This window comes from Carcharodon carcharias, chromosome 5 (genome assembly GCF_017639515.1).
Source record: "Carcharodon carcharias isolate sCarCar2 chromosome 5, sCarCar2.pri, whole genome shotgun sequence".
Lineage (NCBI taxonomy): Eukaryota > Metazoa > Chordata > Chondrichthyes > Lamniformes > Lamnidae > Carcharodon > Carcharodon carcharias.
In genome coordinates, this window is record NC_054471.1 from 34,538,003 (window position 1) to 34,559,324 (window position 21,322).

A 21,322-nucleotide genomic window follows, 5' to 3' on the forward strand; every position below is an offset into this window, starting at 1 on the left:
CAAACCAGCTGTTTAACCAACTGAGCTAACCAACCCCCCAGCAAGTTAGGGCAATCAAGGATGCAACCTCCCCATCCAGTGTAACTGAACTCAAGTCTTTTCTGAGCATGATCAACTATTATAACTGCTTCTTGTCAAACTTTTCAAGCAGAAGCCTTTGTGAAAGTTAAGAAGCTATTAAATTCATCATGTTTATTGGTACCTATCGAAAGAACTGGTATTAACATGTGATCTTTCTCCTTATGATGTGGGAGCTGTGTTATCACATAGAGTAGAAGATGGATCAGAAAGGCCAATTGACTATGTCCAAGAACCCTCTTCGCAGCTGAGAAGGATTATTCCCAACCAGAAAAGGAAGATTCATCAGTGGTATTCGGAGTGAAGAAATTCCACCAGTAACTGCATGGACGACATTTCACCATTGTGTTGGACCATAAACCATTAATGAGTTTATTCAGTGAGGATAAAGCCATTCTTTCAATAGCATCAGCAAGAATTCAACACTGGGCTTTGATATTATTTGTGTATGAGTATACCTTTATGCAGCATCCTGGCTTGCTTATTGCAAATGCGGACGGACTCAGTCGTCTCCCTTCACCAGATAGCATTTTACATTCTCCAGTGCCACAAGAAGTTGTGTTTGTACTGAATTCCTCGGATTCTTCACCTGTGTGTGAAAAGCAAATTAGGAATTGGACCAACAGAGATCCAATTTTGTTAAAGACCTTATATTGCAAGGGTGATAACATTCACCAGTGTCAGAAGAGATGAGACCATTCCATGCTTGAAAAATGAGTTAAGTTGTCAAGATGGAATGTTGTTGTGGGGATCAAGAGTTGTTGTCCCTTTGCAAGGCAGAGAACCTCTCTTGACAGAGTTACATAGTGCGCATCTAGGCATATTGAAGATGAAAATGCTTGCACAAAGCTATGTCTGGTGGCCAGGTATTGACGGTGACATTGAAAGCATGATCAAGCATTGGATCCATTGTCAGCAACAATAGAAGTTGCCTTTTTCAGCTCCATTGCATCTGTGCTAGTGGCCTGGTCGACCCAGGGTTAGACCACATATTGATTATGCAGGAACATTCTTAGGTGCCATGGTTTTATTGATTGTAGGTGCACATACTAAATGGATGAATGTGTATGAAGTTAGATCACCGACATCGAGCACAACTATTGAATAGCTGTGTCAATGTTTTAGTATACATGGCCTACCGGAAGTCATCATTTGGGATAATGGTAGTCTTTACCAGTACAGAGTTTTAGAGATTCATGATGTTAAATGGAATCAGACATATTAAAACAGCACCATATCATGCCTCACCAAATGGTTTAGCTGAAAGATTGTGCAAACTTTCAAATCTGGAATGAAGAGGTTATCAGAAGTTACTCTAGAAGCTCCAACTTCCCGCTTTTTTCCCAATTGTCGTACAATGCCTCATTCAACTACGGGTTCAATGCCATCTGAATTATTGATGAAATGCTTACGTACAAGGTTAATTCTGGCGTTTCCAAACTTAGAGGGGAAGGTAGAGAGGAATCAGAATAATCAAAAATTGAATCACGATGTTCATAGCAAAGCTCAAAGATTCACTGTAGGAGGTAGTTTTGGAAGTGGACCTTGTTGGGTTCCTGGAAGAATTGTCTCAGAAACTGGTCCCTTGTTCTTCTAGGTAGAAGTAGAAAACCAAATTGTTCAAAAACATGGAGATCATATTAGGAATAGAGAGATATTCCAACAACCAGCTATTCCACCTGTGATTAACATCGAATCATTAATCCCTGAGGCAGCAGATCGATCTAGAATAGACATGGTATCTCTGTATAGTTGTCAAACCATGAACTGCCACTTTCTAGTGATGTGTCTGGTGCTGCATTTCCTGATCATGTCAATCCAGTGGAAGAACCTTAAGTGGTAGAGCTGCACTACTCTAACTGAATAAGGAAACCACCTCAGATACTTACACTTTAATCATCTGAGTTGTATATATGTATATGTTGTAACACATTCAAATAATCTCTGTAAACAGAAACTATAAAAAAACTAAAGGGAGAGGAAATGTAGTAATTGAAGGTGTAGCTTTTCCTACTGCCTATCAGGTGCCATGTAATTGTTCTTGAAGTCTCCAACCAATGATTCCTAGTGCGAGTAATCCGGGAGGTGGGGGGTGGGGGGCTAGTTGCTGGGCTTTCTTGTCGAGGACCTGGGTCAAGCATATAGAATCTGAAAAGCTCCCTGTAATAAGGTTATCTGTTTCTAGTTGAAACCTGCCTGGTACGTCAAGTCATTACAGAAATCTTATCAAGTACCAACTATAAGTTGTACATTAATGGGTCAGCTCTGGTGCCAATGAGGTTTTTTTTTCAATCTTCTGAACGATCATATAAAGAGTTGCTATGGTTACGGCTACCTTTTACTAATAGCGAGCACTCAGCTGTTTAAAACGCATGAGAATGTAGCTGTGCTACGGCTGTTGTTGTCACTGTGTGTAGAATCAATTCCAGGTTCCAAAGGAACATGCATTACACCTTGGATTGAGCATCGTGGGAAAGGTTTGGTCCTAGACCTCTGTTAATATTGCTCCATCCCAGCTTAGCCAGGTGAGAGACATCTTGCCTCTGAGTCAAAAGGGTGAGGATTCAAATTCCGCTCTAGGGTTGAAGTGCATAGCCTAGGTCAGAAGTTGGCAACCCTAATAACAAGAAAAGCCATTTTTAAAACTGAGTCAAAAACACAATATCTTAAGAGAGCTGTTACTTAAAAGCCAACCATAATGAAAACCAAGATGCCTAACAACATTTTAGAGGTTTTTACAAAACTATTGTTGTTTGACTGATACTCTCTCACAAGTACGATGTTAATAAAAGTTTCAAATAAAGCCATTTAATTGCCATCAAAAAGGTCAGGAGCTGCACAAGAGTCATTAATAGCCTGGTCCAGAGATGCAGGTTGCTGTCCCCTGGCCAAGGCTGACGCTTCAATGTAGTTTTGAGGCAGCGCTGCACTGTCAGAATGCTGTCTTCTGGATGAGACATTAAGGCAAGATCCCATCTGCCTGCTTCTGTCAGAATTGCCAGTTCCTGGCAGTGTCAGCGCATGGCTACTGTGTCCAGCGGTCCTGCTCCACACTCCTACCAATGTCCAGGCTTTTCATTATCCAACTGGCTGGCTATTGACAGACAGTTAAATAACCTTTTTGTCCCCATTGTCATTGATAGTTTGATAACTTACGGAAGTCAAAAGGAAACACTATAATTTAATGCCACTATGAGTTTTCTCCCATGAGTGTTCAATCCTGGAGTTCTGTCAAGGAAGAGGAACTTACCTGGTTCCGGGCGGAGGCTGAGGACTGTAATTCTCATCAGGTCCAAGAATGATAAAATGAACAAAAATAAAAAAAAAAGTAAGTAGATAAAAACATAGAAATAAATTTTAAAAAGGGATGAGAAAAGGGGTGAAGAAAGAGGAGAGAGTTCATGGTATAATCCCTGTTTTAATGCCTTTTTAAAAATTTATGTTTATTTTTTATCTATTTATTTTAATTTTTATTCATTTATTCATTATTTTATCCCCTATTTATCATCCCTTTTAAATCCCTGTTTCTATCCTTCTATCCAGCTTCACCTGCTCCAACCCCTCTTAAAGAGTATAAATTTAATCACATTTCTACTTCTCTTTAGCTCTGATGAAGGGTCATACAGATTTGAAATGTTAACTCTGTTTCTCTCTCACAGATGCTATTAGACCTGCTGAGTTTTTTCAGCATTGTGTGTTTCTACTCCATTCCAGGTTGTTGTTCAGATAAAGGGTCCAGCCATCTGGGACATCGGGAGCGTGCAAAGACAAGGATCATGAGACCGAGATTTTTGGGCGCCATAATGGGGAGTCCCGGAACTGAGAGAGGGAATCCAGAGAGGGGGATCCCAGAGAGAGAGAGAGAGAGAGGGAGAGAGAGAGAGAGAGAGAGACAGGACCCAGTGAAAGAGACCACTGGGAAGGAGCCATGGGTAGCAGATGAGGAGAATGTTTTCTCTCAGAGGATTGTGAGTCTTTGGAGTTCTCTTCCTCAAAAGGCAGTGAAAACAGTGTCTTCCTATATTTCTAAGGCAGAGCTAGATAGATTCTTGATTAACAAACAGATGAAAGGTTATCGGGGGTAGGCAGGAATGTAGGGTTGAGGTTACAATCAGATCAGCCATGATCTTATTGAATGGCGGGGCAGGCTTGAGGGGCTGAATGGCCTACTCTGGCTCCTAATTCATATGTTTGTATGAGCAAAGAAAGAAACTCCAAGCAGCAAAAGTGCTCCAAATAGTGAGGGCTCGGGTGAAGACCTGGAGAGCTGAAAAGACAACAGAAGGCTAGTGGATCCATGCTGTGGGATATTGGGGCAAACGTAACCCTTCACAGCGGTGGTGTTCTGCTCAGAATGGCTAAAGAGCTGGAGTTGCGCCAATGAGTCAGTGGTGAAGTGCAGCTTTGTGAGTCACATGAAACACAGTCTCAGGAGGAGAGATTGAACCATCAGGATGTATGCAGTTGTTGAGGCAGTCTGACTCAGAGTGGCTTTTGAGACAATTCAGAGGCTAGATCTTCAGCATGGAAACTTGCAATTCCTTGTGAGGGAGACAGGGTTTTAACGAGATTGTGTAACTCACAGTGGACACTAACATCTGTATGGGTTGTTGACAAATCTGTGAGACCTGTCTTGGTCACATCTGCCAGTTATTGTGCAGTGTGGTTCGTTCGACTATAGTTTAAATTGTTTTCCTTTTCCAACTATATATAATAACAAATATTTTTGTTTGTTTAAAACCATGGAATCTTGTAGTTTTACCCTCTTAGCAAGCACCTTGGATATCAAGCTTTTTCTGCTTTAAACAAAGAGTGACTGGCCCCTAACCTGATTGCACCAAAATTTGGAGGTTTGGTCCAGGATTGTAATAGCGCAATCTTTAATTCCTGGAGACAGGGCAATCTTGAAGGGCTCGCAGCCCCTAGTTCAGGAAGATATAAAAGATCCATGCCATTAATAAAAGAAAAACATGGAAGTTCTCCTGGTGTCCTGGACAACATTTATCTCTCAATCAAGACCACAGCAACAGAGCAATTGCTCATTCATTCCTCTGCTGTTTGTGGGAACCTGGTGTGAGCAAATGGGCCGCTGCCTTTGCCTTCTAGTGGCCGTGCTGAAAAAGTAATTAATTGGCTGTGAAGCATTCAGGGATATTCAGAGGGTGTTCAAGTTGCTCAATAAATGCACATCCTCTTTTTTCTTTAGAGAGAATTGCATAAATTTACAGCACAGAATGAGGGCATTAAGCCCATGGTATTTATGCCAGCATTTGCTGCAGCAATCCAAGAGTAGTCACACTGCCCTGCTTTCTCCTCATGGTCTTGTGTCTTCCTCTACCTCAAACAATAAGGCAGCTTTTCCTTAAAAGTTTCAATGGTTTGAACACCAAGTGGCAAAGCGTTCTATTCTCTTGTTCTGTGAAAATAAATGTCTTCTAACGTCTCTCTTCACTGCCTTATTGACAATTATAAATCATCACTGACTTCACATTCAGAAGGAAATAATCTTCCATTCATAATTTTAAAGCCGGTCTTTAATCCCATAAGAAATCGGAGCAGGGTAGGTCATATGGCTCCTCGAGTCTTCACTGCCATTCAGTAGATCATCGCTGATCTTTGACCTCAATTCTATTTTCCCACCCTATCCCCATATTCCTTGTTTCCTTTGGTGTCCAAAAATCTATTGATTTCAGTCTTGAGTATACCTATGCACAGTAGCAGCAGTGTGTACCATCTACAAGAATTCACCAAGACTCCTTAGATAACACCTTTCAAACCCATGACCACTACCATTTACAAATACAAGGACAGCAGATAGATGGGAATGACACCACCTGGAAATTCCCCTCCAAGGACACCATCCTGACTTGGAAATATATTGCCGTTCTTTCATTATCGCTCGGTCAAAATTCTGGAATTCCTTTCCTAACAGCTGTGGGTGTATTTACGCCACATGGACTGCAGCAGTTCAAGAAGGCAGTTCATCACCACCACCTTCTCAAGGACAACTAGCCATGGGCAATAAATGCTGGCCCACATCTTGTGAATGAATAAAAAAACTGACCTTCCAAAGCACTCTGACATAGAAGGTTGTGAATCTTTGGAATTCTCTGAGTGAAGGAAATTCTCCTCATCTCAGTTCGAAATGGTCAACCCCTTATCATGAAACTATGATTGCTATGTCTAGGCTCCACTGTCAGGGGAATCAGCTCCTCAGCATTTATCCTGTCAAATCCTCTAAGAATCTTATACATTACAACAAGGTTACCTCTTATTCATCTAATCTCCAGAAAATTATAGGCCCATTATTTGCTATCTCATCTTATCTTTCTCTGCACCTGGAAATGTTCTCAATATCTGAAATCTCTCCTCATAAATAGTTTCCCACTGCTGATGTAATGCTGGTAAAGTTTGAAATCTCTTTGCTTGCAAGGAAGAAGTAATTCTCCATTTAGTATTCTTGTTGCCTTGAAAGTGGGGAGCAGCATGTGTACTTAGATCTCCAGGATGCTGGAGTTTAACACAGGTCATTTTCTTTTCATAAATGTTTAGACTGAAATTTCAAAGAGGGTTTTCCTTTTTACAATCTGCTGTGATTACCGACTCAACCTCTGTATTTTTCTGTCTCTCCCAATGACTCCACCTAGTGGCACCAATCTGCTAAATGGGGAGGCAAAGTTTCACCATCCTGCACTTCTCCATCCCATCCCCGCATATGGACCGATCAGGCGTCTTTTATCTACAGGGGGGGAAAGGAAAATGACGTGTCAAATTTCCATGCGGCGTTTTTGTACACCTTTTACCAGACATTAAAAACAATTCAGGGTACTGGGCCTGTCAGCTTCTCAAATCGGGTTTCCTTACCACCTGCTGGTATCCAACATCTCACTCCTAGAAATGAGCCAACCTCGTAGTATGATTTGAGATCTTGACAACGCTGCACCATGACCCCATTATTGGGGGCCTATGCTCTGAGACAGGTTAAACAGGAGAAAAGTTACATTTTACTAAAATCTGTATAACATTTCACCCCTAATTTTGTGCATTTATCCAAAATGTAAGATAATTGGCAAATGAACCAGGAGAGAGGTGAGGGGAATTTTCTTTACACGGTGAGTTGCCATGGTCTACAATGCACTTCCCGAAAGGACAGTGGAAAGGATATAATTGTATTAGAAGCAGTTCAGAGAAGGTTGACTTGATTGATTCCTGTTTGGAGGGGATCTTTTAGGAGGAAAGATTGGACAGGCTGGGCCTGTATCCATTGTAGTTTAGAAAAATGATCTCATTGAAACACATGAAACCCTGGGGGGAATTGACAGGGTTGATGCTGAGAGGATGTTTCCCCTTATGGGAGAGACTAGAATTAGGTGACACAGTTTAAAATTAAGGGGCTCCCATTTAAGGAGGAGACGAGGAGAACTTTTTTTCTCTCAGAGGGTCGTTAGTCTGTGGAATTCTCTTCCCCAGAGCAGTGGAGGCAGCATCATTGAATATGTTTAAGGCTGAGTTAGATAGATTTTTGATTGACAAGGGGGTCAAAGGTTATAGGGGGTAGACAGGAAAGTAAAGTTGAGGCCACAATCAGAGCAGCCACAATCTTATTGAATGGCAGAGCAGGCTCAAGGGGCCGAATAGCCTACTGCTGCTCCTAATTCATATGTTTGTATAAGCAGATTCAATACTAACTTCCCAAAGGGAATTGAAATGCACTTGAAAAGGAGAAACTCGGACGACTCTTTTCAAAACTCAGGCATGATGGGCCTAATGGCCTCCTTCTGTGCCGTTTGATTCTAAGACTGATTCTGGGGGAAATGATGAATTCACATTGGCAAAATGCAACCAATACCACAGCTGTGACAATCACCCCACAATTGGCCTTAATGATATCAATCACTTCTCTTATAGTTACTTTTATAAACTTATTATAAACCTGTCTAGTATTATTCTATCAAAGTGGTTCTGATTAGCTACTTTATTTGTCAGAAGCTCAGCCAATTCAGACTAATCTGATCTATTATAAATCTGTTGCTGCCCTTCTGTGCTGCCTTACTCATACCTGCATGGTTAGATCTCTGAACTGTAGCTTAAAATTACTGGCTTGGCCAATGTTAGGTGTGTGTATCTGTGGTTTCACTCAAGTGACTATTTAAAGGGATTACTGATGATGTGGAATAGTGTTCAGTGAACTTGTATTTGTTGTTTGATAAGGAAGAGACTTGTTTTCCCGACATGGCAAGCATGTGTTACCTGTTTACATGGGGCCACAATTTGCTCATTTTAGCAAAAATGTAGATGGGTAGAAAGAGCTATAATGTTGATGGAAGCAAGGGATGAAAGACAGTCAATGCTTGCATTGCTCTGAGCTTTGGAATGCTTCCTGAAAAGGAACATAAAAGGGAGGAAAGACAGTCAACTTCTGCTTGTTAAAGCCTTACTAACATCATCAACATCAGAGGGAAATTGGAAAGTGAAGATGTTACTCCTTTATCAGACCTGGTTTAAAGAAGGGAACATTTCAAAATGTTATGTTTTCTACATAAGAGCTCAGGTAGATGCCATTAGCACCAGCTTGTCCTACCTTTAAGGTGTGGTGGGGCGGGGTGGGGCGGGGCGGAGGGGGCACATTTCAAAATTTTTCACACTCAAGGGGCTGTTGAGCAAATTCCAGAAAGATAAAGTTTAGCACAACATTAAACATGAATTTAAAAACAAAACTGAGGTATGAAATGAAACCACTTGCTGAGCAAAAAATGAGTAATAAATAAAGATGAGTATTAGTGTAATAGAGTGAGTGTGTGTGTCCAGCTCAAACCCCATTCTAAGGGTCCAAAACAAAAACAGAATTACCTGGAAAAACTCAGCAGGTCTGGCAGCATCGGCGGAGAAGAAAAGGGTTGACGTTTCGAGTCCTCATGACCCTTCAACAGAACTGAGTGAATATAAGGAGAGGGGTGAAATATAAGCTGGTTTAAGGTTGGGGGGTGGGGGGACAGAAGTTGGGGGGGGTGGTGGTGTGGTTGTAGGGACAATGTAAGTATTGGTAGGAGTGACCACTGCACAGTCCTTGTGGAGACGAAGTTCAATTTTCACTTTGAGGCTACACTCCATCGTGTTTTGTAGCACTACCACCATGCTAAAGGGGATAGGTTTCGAACAGATCTAGCAACTCAAGACTGCGCAATCATTAGGTGCTGTAGGCTGAAGGGTGGGGGGGGGGTGGAGAGAGAGAGAGAAACACCTTGTCAAACACCAGGAGGGAAATGGAAAGCAATGAAGGTGAGCAAGGCAAAAGAGAGGAACGGAAATCTTGTCGCAGAAAAGAACAGAACTTCTTCAAGGAGGTAGGCATTTCTTGAAGAGCAGTGGCAGTCAATTAAACACAGAGATAAAATTCCTCTCTTTTGCCTTGCTTCATTGCTTTCCATTTCCTTCCTGGTGTTTGACAAGGTGTTTCTCTCTCTCTCTCCGCAACCACCCCCCACCCCCCCCAAAAAAAAATACCTTAAACCAGCTTATATTTCAACTCTTTCTTGGACTCTAACTCAAGTTCTGTTGAAGGGTCATGAGGACTCGAAACGTCAACTCTTTTCTTCTCCGCCGATGCTGCCAGACCTGCTGAGTTTTTCCAGGTAATTCTGTTTTTGTTTTGGATTTCCAGCATCTGCAGTTTTTTTGTTTTTATCCCATTCTAAGGGAGTTCACTCACCCACCCTCAGCCACTGTGGGTGTGGGTGAGATTGCATGATGGTGTGTGGGTGAGGGTGAACGAGAACCCTGATACTGGGAGTGAATCAAACTTATAGACACACTCTGCACCACGCACACACACTCTCTCACACCCCCTCAACACTCTCTCACCCCCTCCTTACACTCTGAACCCTCTCACACTCTCAAACCTCCCCCTCACACTCTCTCACCTCCCCCTCACACTCTCTCACCCCCTCACACCTCACCCTCATAGTCTCACACCCCCTCACACTCTCTCACCCCCCCACCCTCTCTCACCTCCCCCTCACAGTCTCACCCCCCCATACTCTCATCCCCACATTTCCTCACTCCACCTCACACTCCCTCACCTCCCCCTCACACTCTCTCATGCCCCTCTCACACTCTCACTCTCACCGGACTCACACACTCCTGCCCTCTTCAGACTCTCACCCCCCACATCTCTTAACCCCTCACACCCCCTTTAAATTTCCCCCCCCCCACATACTCTCACCCGCTTTCACACTTTCTCATTCTGCCTCACTCTCACCTCCCCCTCAAACGCTCTCACCCTCTCACATCCTCTCATGCCCCCTTCACACTCTCAATGTCCCTCAAGCCCTCATTCCCCCTCACAATCTTTCACCCCCTCACACTCTCTCACCCTCCCCACTCTGCCCCCTCACAGTCTCTACCCTCTCATGTGCTCTCTTCCCCCCCCCCCACTCTACGACCACTCCCACTCTCTCTTCTTCCCCCTCACCACACACCCCTCTCCCCACACACACACACACACACACACACACACACACACACAGTCTCCCATCACTCACTTACTCAGAAGCTAGTGGTCCGCCCCGCTGCCTTGTGCTCCGCTCTGGCATGCCTGAACCTCAATCCGGCTGCCTCAAGCCCCGCTCCTAGCTTGCCTGTGCCCCGCTCCCTGGCACCTCCATTCCCTGGGCCCCATTCCCCGGCAGCTCTACTCCCCGGTTACTCAGCTCCCTGGAGCCCGCTCCTCAGCTCCCCAGGCTCCGCTCCTCGGCTGCCCCGGCCTTGAGCTCACCACCGCTGCTGGTGTTTGCTGTCCCTGCACTAGTGAGCGCATCAGCAGCAAACATGCAAGGGAAACAAGTCTGTGATTGGAGGGGCAGCTCCATGCGGAATCCTCCATTCAAACTTACCTGTTTCAACGGCATTTTGAAAACTGGCTCCAGGGGCCATATAGAGGGGCTTCGTGGGCTATATCCGGCCCATGGGCTGTCTGTTGGACAAGCCTGCATGAGCAGATACCTCACAGTGAAGCAGGAGGAGTGATAACCTGGCAGCAAGGTTTTATCTGACACGTGGAACTGGGATATTGAAGACCAAAAAGGACAATCAACCATTTGCAAGAAACTGTCAATAAGGGACAAAAGCTAATACTGCAGGTGCTAGAAATCTGAAATAAAATGTGAAAATGCTGGAAATACTCAGGAGGTCTGGCAGCAGCTGGGAGAGAGAGAAACTAACTTAATGTTTCAGGTCTGTGATCTTTCATCAACTGGAAAAAGTTAGAAAAGTGATGGATTTTGAGCAAGTGAAAGAGATCTTGCTCTTGTGGCCACAGTATTCAGGTGACTGGTCCAATTCAGTTTCTGATCAATGGTAAGCCCCAGGATGTTGATAATGGGGTGTCAGAGATGGTAATACCATTGAATGTCAAGGGGAAATAGACTCTCTCTCTCGCTGGTACTTCTGTGGTGCAAAAGTTACTTGCCACTTATCAGCCCAAGCCTAAATGTTGTCCAGGTCTTGCTGCAAATGGACATGTACTGCTTCAGTATCTGAGGAGTTAAGAATGTGGTGAACACAGTGCAATCATCAGTAAACATCCCCACTTCTGACCTTATGATGTAGGGAAGGTCATTTATGCAGCAAATGAGAGCAACATTGTGAATAATCTGGTTAAACCTCAAGCATAAGACCATAAGACATAGGAGCAGAAATTAGCCTATTCGGCCCATCGAGTCTGCCCTGCCATTCAATCATGGCTGATAAGTTTCTCAACCCCATTCTCCCGCCTTCTCCCAGTAACCTTTGATCCCCTTACCAATCAAGAACCTATCTATCTCGGTCTTAAATACACTCAAATGACCTGGCCTCCACAGCCTTCTGTGGCAATGAATTCCATAGATTCACCACTCTCTGGCTAAAAAAGTTTCTCCTCATCTCTGTTCTAAAAGGTCTTTCCTTTACTCTGAGGCTGTGCCCTTGGGTCCTAGTCTCTTCTACTAATGGAAACATCTACCCCACGTCCACTCTATCCAGGCCTCTGAGTATTCTGTAAGTTTCAATCAGATCCCTCCTCATCCTTCTAAACTCCATCGAGTATAGACCCAGAGTGCTCAAATGTTCCTCATATGTTAAGCCTTTCATTCCTGGGATCATTCTCGTGAACCTCCTCTGGACCCTCTCCAGGCCAGCACATCCTTTCTGAGATACGGGGCCCAAAATTGCTCACAATATTCTAAATGTAGTCTGACCAGAGCCTTATAAAGCCTCAGCAGCACATCCCTGCTTTTATATTCTAGTCCTCTCGAAATAAATGCCAACATTGCACTTGTCTTCCTAATTACCGACTCAATCTGCAAGTTAACCTTAAGAGAATCCTGGACCAGGACTCCCAAGTCCCTTTGCACTCCAGATTTCTGAATTCTCTCCCCATTTGGAAAATAGTCTATGTCTCTATTCTTCCTACCAAAGTGCATGACTTCACACTTCCCCACATTGTATTCCATCTGCCACTTCTTTGCCCATTCTTGTAACCTGTCCAAATCCTTCTGCAGCCTCCCCACCTCCTCAATACTACCTGTCCCTCCACCTATCTCTGTATCATCTGCAAACTTAGCCAGGATGCCCTCAGTTCCTTCATCTAGATCATTAATGTATAATGTGAAAAGTTGTGGTCCCAACACTAACCCCTGCGGAACTCCACTAGTCACCGGCCGCCATCCTGAGAAGGGGCCCCTTATCCCCACTCTCTGCCTCCTGCCAGACAGCCAATCTTCTATCCATGCTAGTACCTTGCCTCTAACACCATGGGCTCTTATCTTACTGAGCAGCCTCCTGTGCGGCACCTTGTCAAAGGCCTTCTGCAAGTCCAAGTAGAGAACAGCCATTGGCTCTCCTTTGTCTAAGCTACTCGTTACCTCCTCAAAGAATTCTAACAGATTTGTCAGGCATGACCTCCCCTTGATGAAACCATGCTGACTTTGCCTGATTTTAACATGCACTTTCAAGTATTCTGAAATCTCATCCTTAATAATGGACTCTAAAATCTTACCAACAACCGAGGTTGGGCTAATCAGCCTGTAATTTCCTGTCTTTTGCCTCACTCCATTCTTAAACAGGGGGGTTACATTAGTGATTTTCCAGTCCTCTGGGACCCTCCCTGACTCCAGTGATTCCTGAAAGATCACCACTATTGCCTCCACTATCTCTTCAGCTATCTCCTTCAGAACTCTGGGGGGTAATCCATCTGGTCCAGGTGATTTATCCACCTTCAGACCTTTCAGTTTTCCTAGCACCTTCTCCTCGGTAATGGCCACCATACTCACCTCTGCCCCCCGACTCTCTTGAACTTTGGGGATGTCATTCGTGTCTTCCCCTGTGAAGACTGACACAAAGTACCTATTCAGTTCCTCCGCCATTTCTTTGTTCCCCACTACTACTTCTCTAGCATCATTTTCCATTGGCCCAATGTCCACTTTTGCCTCTCCCTTATCCTTTATATATCTAAAAAATCTCTTGCAAACTTCTTTTATATTACTGGCTAGTTTACCCTCATATTTAATCTTCTCCCTCCTTATTTCTTTTTTAGTTGTCCTCTGTTGGTCTTTGTAGGCTTCCCAATCCCCTGGTTTCCCACTGCACTTCGCCACATTGTATGCTTTCTCTTAAGCTTTTATGCTGTCTCTGACTTCCCTTGTAAGCCATGGTTGCCATGTCCTCCCTTTAGAATGCTTCTTCTTCCTAGGGATGAATTTTTGCTGTGTCTCCCAAATTACTCCCAGAAACTCCTGCCACTGCTGTTCCACTGTCTTTCCTGCTAGGCTCATCTCCCAATCAATTCTGGCCAGCTCCTCCCTCATGCCTCTGTAGTTGCCTTTATTCAACTGTAATACCATTACATCTGATTCCAGCTTTTTCCTCTCAAATTGCAGTGTAAGTTCTATCATATTATGGTCACTTCCTCCTAAGGGTTCCTTCACCTTAAGCTCCCTTATCAAATCTGCCTCATTAGACATCACTAAATCTAGAATTGCCTGTTCCTTAATGGGCTCCACCACAAGCTGCTCCCAAAAGCCATCTCGTGGACATTCCACAAATTATTTTTCTTGGGATCCACTACCAACCTGATTTTCCCAGTCTACCTGCATATTGAAATCCCCATGATCACTGTAACCTTGCCTTTCTTACACGCCTTTTCTAACACATGGTGTATCTTGTGCCCCACATCCTGCCTTTTGTTCGGAGGCCTGTACATAACTCCCATTATGGTTTTTTTACCTTTGCGGTTCCTCAACTCTACCCATACAAATTCTACATCATCTGACCCTACATCATTTCTTGTTATCGATTTAATTTTATTTCTTACTAACAAAGCAACCCCACCCCCTCTGCCAACCTGCCTATCTTTTCGATAGGTTGTATATCCTTGGATATTTAGCTCCCAGTCCTGATCCCCTTGCAGCCATATCTCCGTAGTGCCCACCACATCATACCTGTCAATTTCAATCTGCGCCACAAGCTCATTTACCTTATTTCGTATACTGCGTGCATTCAGATACAACACCTTTAGTGCTGTATTTCCGGTCCCCTTTCTCATTGTCGTCCCTTTATCTGACATAAGCAGTAGCCAGGCAGAGGGTTGGAGTCAGCAGCTAGGGAATAAAGTTTGTAACGAGGACTGAAGACAAAGGCTTCAGTCTTCCAATATTTACAATCAGCATACTGCACTTCAGCTCTGTCAGAAGAGTGAAAGGCCTTTCAGTGGTGACCTGGGCAAGACAGTGCTGTTTGTGCCCATTGTGAGGGGCATCAGCAGTAGTGATTGTAATGAGGGGAGATGGTGCTTTGGCCTGATACAATTGGAGTTGAAGCATGTGGTGTCGGAGAAAGACTCAAGTGCTGGAGTGGATAAAAAACTACTGCTGTGACAAGGTCTAATGCAGAGAGATACAGACAACATCCATCAATACCATCCTTGCAGTCATGATCATGTCACCAAACCTCCTGTGTTACTGGATCCATCTTAAGTTTGGACAATTACTATCTCAGCTGCCTTCCTTCAGGCTGAGTATATTTCATGCCATCCATGGGGCAAAGGACCTGCCTTGTTACCTCAGCTGGAGCTTCTAACACTGTTGTTGAATCCAAATGTTCTTTGACAATAACCAGGGGGTGTAGATTTAAGGTAAGAGGTAGAATGCTAAGAAGAGAGTTGAGGAGAAATCTTTTCACCCAGACAGTGGTGGGAACTCACTGCCTGAAAGGCTGGTTGAGCCAGAAACTCTCATAACATTTAAGAAGTATTTAGATATTCACTTGCATTGCCATAGCCTCCAGAGTTATAGGCCAAGCGCTGGAAAATGGGGTTAGTATGGTCAGATCTTTGTTGAACGGCATGGACACAATGGGTTGAATGGCCTCCTTCAGTGGTGTAGATGTCTATGAGACAGCCTGTGCTGCTGTGAATAAATCTCTGATTCATCCTGAATTTGCTCTGGGTGAATTGACAACCTGTCTTCAGCAAGTATGTTGGACATTAAATTTGTGCTGGGTCCAGCAGAAATCTGTTCCGCACCCGCCCTCTCCCCAACCCTCTGCCCCCCCACCCACCTCACTCCATTTAATATCAATTGACAGGGTTAATGGTCTTCTCTGTAATTGTAGCCCACTAATGATGCCCAACTGTCAAAAATAGGTTGAACTATCCGCTGGTGTGATCAGACAGATATTCTGGTCGCCCTGTCCACCAAGAACCCACCTAAGTCTGTCCCCAATGTATCTTCCTCAGGGAGTGATATTTTATCATTGGGCAGAGGGTAAAATAGGAGCAGAGCAGGATCAGGATCTTGGCTTGAGGTCTGAGATTTGTTTCTCTGCTGATGAGAGTTCAATATAGACCTTAATGGCCTCGGCACATAATGCCTTCACGTCCCTCAAGGGGTAGCAAGGGAAAATGTATTTTAATTGTAAAATAAACAAGAGTGATGTGCATTCAGCTCCAAACTGCTGCAGACTGATTTGCTCTCAGATTAATCTGGGCAGCCTGCTCAAAGAACCATCCCTGTCTGACCCCAAATTGGGCAGATGGCTATAACCAGAAAGAAGATTAATAATATTCAAAATGTACGGCCCTAATAAATAACTTTACTGCGTGATTTATATATAATTCAAACATTTTTACTTCTGACCGTCTGAATAATACATAAACTATGTGGACAGTGTATCATAATACAGTCCACTCCTAATAATTTAAAGTCATTTTTTCTACAACAAATAATTAGAATTATTCTGTGACTTGAATTTGGCAACATAAATTATACAGCAAAATGGGAACTCAGTGCTGAAAAAGGATTGATTTATCAAATAATCTGAATTAAGTAACTTTAAGAGGAGTCAACTGTAATTGCATTTCAGGACCCAAAGGAATAAATTATAATAAGCCCTTTAAAAATGTCAGTCATTAAACTGGATGCTCCTAGTATTAGGTTAACACCATAATAAGCATCGTATTATGTGACAGCAAATATTGATTTCTCATTGGCGCGCTAACCAGATTGCATCTATGATCTAAGTATCCAAGGCAGATTGCTAGTTCCAGTCTTCGTTACTTTTACAAATAACCTGAACTTCAACCAGGATGAAACAAAAGCTCTCTCCGCCCTACAACACCCTCAGGGAATTACACGCTAGCCAAATCAACATCAACTTCAACATCATTGGGTTCCATCCATCACAAAGTCAGCAGTGGAGTTGTTTGCTAACAGTTCAGTTTCGTTCAGAAATCCTTTAATAATGAAGAAGCAGCTGGATCTAGATTAAGGGTCGGGGCATGATCTATGAAGTGATAGATATCAATCAAGCTGCTTAAGTGCTAGAGTAAGAAAAAGGTGAAGCATCCCCTGCTTGACTGTCAAAGACACTGCCATTGCCAATCCTCTGCCATCATTTTACATTTTATTTATGTCAGTGAAACAGTTCTTTAATCTTTGCTGATGGGTATAACCACTCAGTTCTTATAACATCTTAGTAAATCTTTACTTGCATCTCAGTATTTCCATATCCTTCTCGTATGGAGATCAGAACTGATCACAGAGTGCCAAGTGACATCTAACCTATCTTCTACACAAGTTTAACATAACCTCTCTACTTTTTAATTCTAACCCTTTAGAAATGAACCCTAGTGCTTTATTTGCTTTTAAAAATAATAATAAATGGTATTAACCTGTGTCATTACTTTTAATGATCTGTATATCTGCACCCCAGATTCCTCTACCCATTTAGGCACTTATTTTCCAAGTTGTTATTATTCCTTATTCTTCTTAAAAGTAATGCACCAGCTCACATTCATCTATTGGATTTCATTCATCAATTTCACAACCATTTGGCAAGTTTATTAATGTTGTCTTGTGTTTTATCATACTCCTTCTTTTGATGTAGTCCACGTTTTGAAATTGTTTATGTAAATTGTAAATAGTAATCTCAGCACCTATCCTTGTGGAACACCACTTCCTGCATATTCTCTGTCTAAGTAATTGCCTTTATTCCCTACTATTTTCTATTTTGTAGCCAGCTAGCTATCCATTCTGAAATTTTGTCCCCTGACTTCATTTTTTAACCTTAGTCATGAGTCTACTGTGTGGTACCTTACCAAAGTCTTTCTGAAAATGTATATAACTTTTACTGCATAACCCTCAACTAACTTATTACATCTTCAAAGATTTAAATAGATTTGGTTAAGCATGACCTTTCCTTTTGAAAACTGTACTGATTATTATATTTGCAGTTTCTAGATAGCTTTCTATTTCATCTGAGTAAATATTCCATTATCCTTCCTATCATCATATAAGAGTCTTGTATCTAATTCAGTTTTATTGGTATCTGCAGCATCCTTTCAACTATGTAGTATGAGGGACATGCAGCAAATCCATTGGCAGTGCGATAGTTTCACATAATGCACTTTTCTGTGAAAGGCAGGTTCTGTCACAAGTGCTGCCTAGGAGTTGGTTATCAGGTGTAGTTGTGGGCTCTTGTTTTCAGTGTTGGTGCCTGCTGCCAAGCCGCTGATCATCAGGGTGGCGCATGCCAGCCTACAGGTGGTCACTATTTTTCTCTGTCATTGGTTAGTGTCTCCTAGGTGTGAAAACCGATGTTTAAGGCCTTCCTGTCATACTTGCAAACATGAAATGGAGCTTTGGTTATCATGTCAGTCTTCTGTCTTCAGCTATCTCGCCATACTGAAAATTCTTGGGAATGTGTCGTCTTCCATCTTCTGAATGTGCCTGAGCCAGCAAAGTCACCTGTGCTTGAGCGCTAACATACTTGGGAGAATTATAGCTATGACTTTTCCACAGGCTATCAAAGATCACAGATGCCCTACTTGCTCGACCAGGTTAGCATTCTTTAATATTTAGCATTGTCCTTTTTGAAATATTTGCTAACAGCTAAAAAAAATTGATCTCTAGTTTGCACCTTTGAAGATTTGGTGCATTTTACTATTTTATAAGAGCAGGCTGAGGTAACAAAAATAACAGTTATTTGAATTTGACAATTACAAATTCCCAGCAAGATTACCAGTTTTAAAGAAAACGTCTGTGCAATGGCATACTGTGTACAGTAAGAGCAAAGCTTACACTTACTTCTCAATCTCATCTTGGTTTTTATAAGGCTGAGTAAATTGGATCTATTCCCTGGAGTTTAGAAGAATGAAAGTTGATAGCATTGAAACATTCAAGATTATGAACGAGCTTGACAGGGGAGATACCTGCCTGGGGAATCTAGAGCAAGGGGTATAGTCCCAGGATAAGGGACCAATCATTTAGGACTGAATGAGGAGAAACTTCTTCACTCAAAGGGTTGTGAATCTTTGGAATTGTCCAGCCCAGAGGGTTGTGGATGCACCGTCATTGAATATAATTAAGGCATGTATTTAGAACTAACCACCTACCAATCACATTTGCAGGATATGATAGACAAATTTGACATAAAGATATAAAAACAAAAAACTGCGGATGCCGGAAATCCAAAACAAAAACAGAAATACCTGGAAAAACTCAGCAGAAATTTGACATAAACTTGTATATGGGTACTGAATAAATTATTCTAGTATTCTAAATTAATATACATTCCTAAATCCACTGCAATTACCTATTAGAATAATATCAGTTAACTTTATATTGATTTCATGCTATAAGCAAATAGATTGCAAAATACTCAAATTATTTTGTATTATTCCTATGAATTATAATTTCAGTATAATTTGGTATTCATAGTCAGTAATTTAGAATAAGGACAAGAAAAATGATGCAAATTCTGGAAATACACGGCAGATCAAAGTCAGCATGTGTAAAAAAACAATGTTGAAAGTGCAACCTTTTGTTGGAAATAAATTGAAATTTATTGGTAATATTGAAAAGAAAGTTTGTAACATAATAAAAGCAGAGAAAAAATCTAAAATGTATAAGGAAGGAATGAAACAAGCTCACACAATGACATTTACTGTTTGAAATAAATGTAACAATGTTCTCCATCAACAGATGCCCATGTGGGAGGCCTAGCCCCTAAATTCAATAGACCTATCAATCCGTTGAAAAGTTACAAGGCGCCAGACTATATACCGCATGTGTGCAGCAAGACTGGCCAGCCATTCATTGAGCAACCACATAGAACCATAGAAAATATCTTGCTGTAATAAAATTTCCTGAATAATTTTCTGACCAAAAATCAGAAGCAACGCTGAAGGCAAAAGCCTGTAGCTGATCTCCAGCAGATACCGTTGATAGTTGTGACAAAAATGTAATGTACTTTCTTCCAGCGCTGCATCTTTATCTTATTGCCCAGAAATAAGTCATGCAAAGCATTTTTCAACAAAAAAAATCAGTCAGTTTAAGTCAGACTGTTTGACTGCAACAGCTTCACAAGGCGTGTTTCTACAGCCAGCACAATGGGCTGTGAGGGGTGAGTAATCCAGATCCATTTATATGAATTAGAAACTTGTTTGCATTTGTCAGATGTTGCCTTTCCACTCAATACAGGTGAATGCTGTAGTTGGTTGATGTAATGCAAGTATGAGATGCAGCTGTCAACTGCCTTTCAATTCAGTGCTGCTGAAGAAAGTCCAGTGTCACCTTGACAGATCCCTCTCCTCTGTGACCCATCTTTTGGTCACACCTCCTAAATTAACCTTCCTTGGTTTGGCAACCACTTCCCTTATGCACCTGTGAAGTACTTTGTATTAAAGATGCTGTATAAAAAAAGTTCTTGATTTGAACTGCAACATTTCTAAACTAAAATGAAAGCCTTACTTTCAATTATTGATCAAAATTGTCTATAACTCATTTACCTATGTCAAAAATATTGCATAAATAAGGTACACCTCTCTCCTACCCAGCCAGCAAACAGCAGCTGTACTTTTCACATTTATTTCTTCTACCCACCACGCCCCCCTCCCTCCAACAGAAGATGGCCCAAATCTGTCCAGCTGGTGGTGTAGATGAGAACAGATTCATGAGGTGATAAGTGTCCAGCATGTTCAAGCCCTATAAGCCTTTGTTGTGAAATGAATGCGTTAACACTTGTGTTATTTAGGTCACTTCGATTAGTTGTGAATTTTTGAGCCTTAATACAATGCCTAAATGTTTTTGGAAACATATAACATGTTACTTGATGTAATGAAGTTATGAATCCATTGTACTTGTCCAGCCAAGGACATGTAAAAGTGACAGCTTCACAAAATGGTTGCTTGCAGTGTTCAAAAAGAATAAATTTCAAATGTGTCTCTTTATTCACCAAGAGAAAAAAAGTCAGCACTAGCCTACTTTTATTGAGTTTTGCTGTTTCCTAAGGAATTTGAAAGGGGACTTTTGTTAGCTTAACTTCCCTAGATATTACCACTGCACTTTATAAATGATTGGCAGACATCAATGGTGGGCCGGGGTTTAAATAGTAGGGACAAACAGTTATTTAAAGAATGTCAGAAATGTTCAGCACATCTGTCAGTAGGTTGACATTTCAGTATGGACCCTTTCCTGTAACTTTTATCATCTGAAGAGTGAAGACAATTCAATGAATTCGCTGTGCATTCCCAGTATTATTTTTATTCCTGTGGTCCAAACCCAGACTTCTTTCCAGGTTATCAAAGGATACAATATTAATTTCATAAAATACCATTTCTCAAGTTTCTTTAGGTTTGTGACGTCCGTTAGCTTACCATTGAAGCCAACTGTTTAGGAAGAGCCATAAACACGTTCTAAAACATTCCTTAATT